At 42.8% G+C, this 6,399-nt stretch overlaps 1 protein-coding gene across 1 annotated transcript in view; it reads left to right on the top strand.

Moving 5' to 3' along the window:
• cldn5b (claudin 5b) overlaps positions 1-4,728 on the top strand; it is a 168,892-nt gene extending 164,164 nt beyond the window's left edge. Inside the window, exon 3 of the transcript XR_013845337.1 lies at positions 4,546-4,728. The gene's annotated coding sequence lies outside the window, so the exon portion shown is untranslated. The remainder of the gene's footprint in view (positions 1-4,545) is intronic.
• Positions 4,729-6,399: the final 1,671 nt, after the last annotated feature.

Genomic DNA, 6,399 nt, shown 5'->3' with positions numbered 1-6,399 from the left:
AATTGTTCTTGTCCTTGAAGGCCACTGTATCTTCTGTTATTATTCAAAAGGGGCGGGGTTACCCAGGGAGCGTTGCATTCTAGAACTTTGTAGAACTTTCTTGATGATGTCATATTACACACTGCACCTTTAAAAGAATTGTTAACACACAAAAAGATAATTTAGCTCGACAGAAAAAGAAAAAAAGGTCCTCACTTTCAAGACTCCCAGCCAGTGAGATTTGTTTTTTGTTTTGTTTTGAAAGTTCCAGTCGGAAATTGAAATCGGAAATTCGACGACGCGGAAATGAACGCAAGCGCAACGCAAGTTTAGAACGGTTTTGTTTTTTGAGTCTGAGATGAGCGATTGACCGCGAATGTTTGAGTGTTTTCATACCTGGGTGCCGATGGCGGGGATCGAACCCGCGGACTGCGATTCTCCAGACGAGTTCCTTGTCCACTCGACCATCTTCGACGTCGAAAGTTTGGATTGTTAATTAAAGCTTAAGGCAGTTCGTTCACACACACACACATATACACCCACACGCACAGATATACACACGCACACACACACACACACGCGCGCACACACACAAACACACACACACACACACACACACACACACACACACACACACACACACACACACACACACACACACACACACACACACTTCACAGCCCTGGAAGGAAGGAAGGAATCGAAATCCTCAAGAAACTGCATTCTGTCCATCTGAATTGCGCAGTCAGTAAGAACTCTGCCCTAGTGACTCGAAGGTTGTGAGTTCATATCCTCATCTGGACAATTAGAATTTTTCGAGTCAAATCCCCAAATCAAAGAAGAGATAAAATCGCCCAGAGAAATGTTTCCAGTGTGAAGGGTCTGCGGTGGGGCATTCAGTCCTTTCAGGGGCCAATGCGCGACTCAACCACGTGGTCACTGGTTCGAATCCCACTATGCTGGTGCTCTCTGTCTGTCTCTACCTGGGACATTTTTATTTTCGTTGCATTTTTTAAGTTTTGGTGACTATTTTGTGTTCTTTGACTTTTTTTTTTTATTTTTATTTTTTTAGATATTTTTTTTGGTATTTTTATGCTTTATTGATAGTGTAGAGACAGAGTTGAAATGGGGCAGAGAGGGGAGTGACATGCAGAGAACGACCGCGGGCTGGAATCGAACCCGGGTCCGCTGCTGGCCGTGGCCCATGGGGGGGGGGGGGACGCCCTACCAACTGAGCTAAGGGCGCCCCCGACTTTACTTTTTACTTTACTTTATATTTCTAAAACAGTCTCACTTTTGTCTGTGTACTTTAGCGTCATGGGACTTTTTCACGTCTTTGCGTTTTTTCTTTTTGCATTTTTTGCGTTTTGTGACCTTTTAGCGTTTTTGCTGTTTTTTTTTGCCTCCTTTACCGGCTTCCATCCAGCCAGGGAGGTGGACACACTTGTCCTTTGTTCCCTTGAAAGTTCCAATCAGAAATTCCCTGCGTTCCGAATCGCATACTCTTTCTTTTTTCTATTCTACATACTACATCCGACGATAAAAATAATCTAGTTAGGATGCAGTAGGCATACTATTGGGACATACTTTTACTCTTTTATTTCCTCATAACATTGCGCCTTGATCTTGCCTCTTGCTTTTATATCTGTCGCATCCCCGTTTGTTTTCATATGGAGGCTTCGTCGATGTGACGTCACTTCACGTGCGCACTGGATTGTGGGTCAGAATCGCCCAAATAGGACGCAGTTTTCAACACTAACAATCTTGGCCGCATGAAGTAGGACATCCGGGTACTTCTAACCATCCTAAATCTGGCCACAAGAATCGGGACATCCTAAATCTTTTTTCTACATACTATATAGTAGAAAGTATGAGATTCGGAAAGCAGGGATACTGTTGCACTCCCTCATGGTGTAGTGGCTTAATTGGCGACTGATGAAGTTGCAGAATCCCTGGTTCAAATCCCGTCCAGGCTAAAGTGATCCTAAAGATTTTAAGGTGCCGGTGACCACAGGAAGGAATTAAGATCTTCAAGTAACAGCTACATTCTTTTTATTTTTTTTATTTTTGTTGGACTTTTTTTTGCGTTTTTAAGTTTTTCAGATTTATATTGAATCTGCGTTTTCGGACTTAATTGGGTTTTTGCAGTTTTTTTCCATTAAAAGTTCTGGTCAGAATGAGTCTCGGTGGCGCATTCAGTCCTTTCGGGGCCGGGGAGCAATCCAACCACGTGGTCGCTGGTTCGAATCCCACTGGGCTCAAGGTCTGTGTCTGTCTCTAACTGGGACATTTTAAGTTCAACGCCCAAAAGAAAAGACTAAATCACGCAGAGAACATGCCCCAGTGAGGCAAAGCTTGTGGCCTGGCGGGTTAGCACTTCACACTAGGAGCTCAAGTGTTTGTGTGAACAATTATTTAAATTTTAATTTCACAAAAACGCAGAAAAAAGTCACAAAAAGTCGCAAAAAATTCCATGTTTGCAAAAAAAAAATAAAAAAAAAATTAAAATGTATATATTTATTTTTTTATTTTTTGAGTTTATTGTGTTTTCGGGACTTCATAATTAAAACAATTGTTCACAAAAAAAGAAGATTTAGCTCAAAAGAAATTAATACAAAAAATTGGCCACACTTTCAGGCTTCCACCAAGCCAGTGAGGCCCAGAGAGAGAGCGATCCAACCACGTGGTCACTGGTTCAATTCCCACTGGTCTGGCAGTCTGTGGCCGTGTCCCAATCGAGAGGCCGCATCTTTCTAAGGACGCAGTATACGCGGTCTATGAAGGCCATAGCTTGTGAAGGCCGAAACGAAGGCCGAACGAGCGTTGTTAAATGAGACGGTCTCCGCAGGTCTCCGTTTACGAGCATTTCCGGTTTACGTAACAAGCCGTTACCTTGCGTGGCGACTCGCCGCTCCTGTGCTGCCTAGCAACCCTGATTACTGCCAACGGAGACAGCCCTGTCAACGCAGGAAAAAAGAAAAATAAGTTGCCTACCAGACGAAAAGAAAAAAAGTACAAGAAAAAAAGAAAGGAAGATAAAAGTTAAGAAGATGGAGCAACACGTTGCTGTTTTGTTATTTTTTTTTAAATTTTATTTTATGCAATCTCTGAAAAAAACGCAATGAATCTTGGGATATGTTGGGCCGCGAAGGATCCATCTGTTGCAGCCTTCAAAACCGTGAAACGAAGGCTGCATTTCTCGGCCGCATATGAGGAGCCTTGCAAATGGGACAAGCCTTTGCGCGCCGCTGTGACGCAATCGGTCTTCAAATGCAGCCTTCGTAGGCTGCGGCCGCTCGAATGGGACAGAGCTTGTGTCTGTTTTCTAACTATAGGCAACAGGCTCCGGTTCGGCAGGGCTTCGAGATGCTTCAAAAATATTTAAAAGTTCCTCATAGCTACTAGCTATTATATTTTTGGCATTTTCAAGCTTTATTAGATAGTACAGAGTTGAAATGGGGAGACAGAGAGAGAGAGAGAGGGGGAGAGGAGGGGGGATGACCTGCAGTAAAGGTCCACTGGTCGGATTTGAACCCGCGACCACTGCAACGAAGGCCGGAGCCGATATGGTACGCGCTCTATCCACTACACCACCGGAGCAGCCCTCTCATAGCTACTTTAATCGTTGTGTTTACTTTGATTTAATCTCCTAAAATAGGAACATGTCATAAATAATGTCTTCAGTGTTGTATGCAGACAGCTCCGGTTTATTTTTGGCCGTCTCCGTAGCTTCCATAGATTGTTGACCGGCCGTTTGCACATGAGCAAAATGCCAACGCGAAAGGGCGACGGTTTCATTTTTAAGATCCACCGCGGCCTTGTAGATGAAGATGTGTCGCTGTGTGTGTGTGTGTGTGTGTGTGTGTCTGTCTGTCTGTCTGTCTGTCTGTCTGTCTGTCTGTGTCTGTGGTTGTGTTAAGATTAAAAGTTAAAAGTTTGTAAATTCTGTAATGGTGTTTGATGCTATGCTAGTGGTTTACTCTTAGTGAGTTCTGAGTGACAGGGTGTGTAGTGTGTGTTTGTGTGTGTGTGTGTGTGTGTGTGTGTGTGTGTATGTGTGTGTGTGTGTGTGTGTGTGTGTGTCTCTAGCCCTTCCATGGACATTTCAGACCCTCAAGGTTTTTTTCTGACTCATCTAAATGATAGCGTGACATGTTGGGGGCTATGCTATATAAATAAACTTGCCTTGCTGTGAACTGTAAACTGGCCCCTCGCCCAGATGACTGTCAAGTACTGTACATTGCTTCTATGTGTGTGTGTGTGTGTGTGTGTGTGTGTGTGTGTGTGTGTGTGTGTAGTGTGTGTGTGTAGTGTGTGTGTGTGTGTGTGTGTGTAGTGTGTGTGTGTGTGTGTGTTTGTACATTGAAGTGCAATTTAAAAATATGGTTGACACAGTTAACACATGACTCCAGAACATGACCTATAAATATATTCAGACCTAAAGGTACAGGAAGTCCTCAGATCATGTAACGTACGTAATTATTGCATCACACACATAGTTATAAAACAAAATGGTTGGTTGTGTTTAAAGGAGCTACGAGGAACTTTTAAATATTTCTGAAAAAGTCTAATTTTTCCCTCTGATGATCATAAATTACATGTAACAGCAAAACGAGACCATCAGTGCTAAAGAATGCTATTTTTATATAGTTTTTCTTAATGCCTTTGTCATGGGTATATACGCTCACCCAGGAACAACAGCTGGCGTTGTAAAAACACTACCGCTTTTGTCCAAAGGGGGCCGCTAGAATTAACACACACTGAAAGTTCCTCGGAGCACCTTTATAGTAGCTGCGAGGAAAATTTTAATGTCATGCGGTGGGGGGGGGGGGGTCCACGGGTCGGATTTGAACACGCAACCACTGTAATGAAGATCTGAACATATATGGTACGCGCTATATCCACTACGCCACCGGAGCGCCCCTCTTCAACTTAATTTTTATTTTTTTTTACCTTTATTTCTACAGGTAAATCCCATTGAGTCCGAAGACTCTTTTACAAGGGAGACCTGTTCCCATTTACACGTTACCATTCACACACACATTCATACACCGATAGCAGCAGGCTAACTATCGAAATGCACACAAGGCAAGGTGGGTGAAGTGTCTTGCCCAAGGACACAACAACTATGACACAGGTGGCAGGGCGGGGATCGAACCTCCAACCCTTTGATCATCGGCCGACCCACTCCACCACCTGAGCTACAGTCGCACCTATACAATCCCTAATAAACTATAAGTAAGGACACAAGTATAAGATTTGAACCGACCCCGCACTGTCCCACATGGAAAGATAGCTCTCTGGGTAGCACTTCTGACTTTAAGTTGGAGACCAGGCAAGGCAAGGCAAGGCAAGTTTATTTCTACAGCACAATTCAAACACAAGGCCACTCAAAGTGCTTTCCAGGGGCAAGATTAAAATACATAAAACACATTAGAAGACATTTAAAAGCGAAGTAAAGTAAGTAAAACATTTAAATTAAATAAAAAGTACAGGTTGAAATGGACAGTGGTTCGAGTCCCGGTTGAAATGGTTTCGATTTTCTTTTCCTCATAGATTTTTATTTTGTTTGTGACTTTCTTGCATTTTGGAAATTTTTCTTCTTCTTTCTTCACAGCGCCTCACAGCATTTTTTACTTTTTGAGAGTTCTTTGCTTTTTAGGACTTTTATGCATTTTAGCTAATAATTAATATGTTACACAGTGCCCCTTTAAGTGGGAAATCCTTGAACCCCCCCCCCCCCTCCACCCACCCCCTCTTAATTCCAAAGATTAATACGTCTGTTATATCAAAAAGTCTCCCTGCATTTCCTGAATAAACCGACATTAACGCTCTTAGTTCAAAATGCATCCTAAGGGAATGTAGGGTTGCGTTCCGAATCGCATACTTTCTACTATATAGTATGTAGAAAAAAGATTTAGGATGTCCCGATTCTTGTGGCCAGATTTAGGATGGTTAGAAGTACCCGGATGTCCTACTTCATGAGGCCAAGATTTTTAGTGTTGAAAAGTGCATCCTATTTGGGCGATTCTGACCCACAATCCAGTGCGCACGTGAAGTAACGTAACATCGACGAAGCCTCCATATGAAAACAAACGGGGATGCGACGGATATAAAAGCAAGAGGCAAGATCAAGGCGCAATGTTATGATGAAATAAGAGAGAAAAGTATGTCCCAATAGTATGCCTACTGCATCCTAACTAGATTCTTTTTATCGTCGGATGTAGTATGTAGAATAGAAAAAAGAAAGAGTATGAGATTCGGAACGCAACCTAATTCTCCAAATCCACTTCATTTGACCTTTGAGCCAATTCCTCGCCATCTAAAAGAACTTCACTGGTATATGGCGCCCTCTGCTGTTCAGTCTGTGTATTGCGTTTTCTTTCTAAAATACTCTCCCTGCATTCCAAATCACATACT

Source organism: Ammodytes marinus, assembly GCF_949987685.1.
Source record: "Ammodytes marinus genome assembly, chromosome: 18".
Lineage (NCBI taxonomy): Eukaryota > Metazoa > Chordata > Actinopteri > Uranoscopiformes > Ammodytidae > Ammodytes > Ammodytes marinus.
The sequence above is the reverse complement of the archived record's forward strand: the minus strand, read 5'-3'. Positions and strand labels throughout refer to the sequence as shown.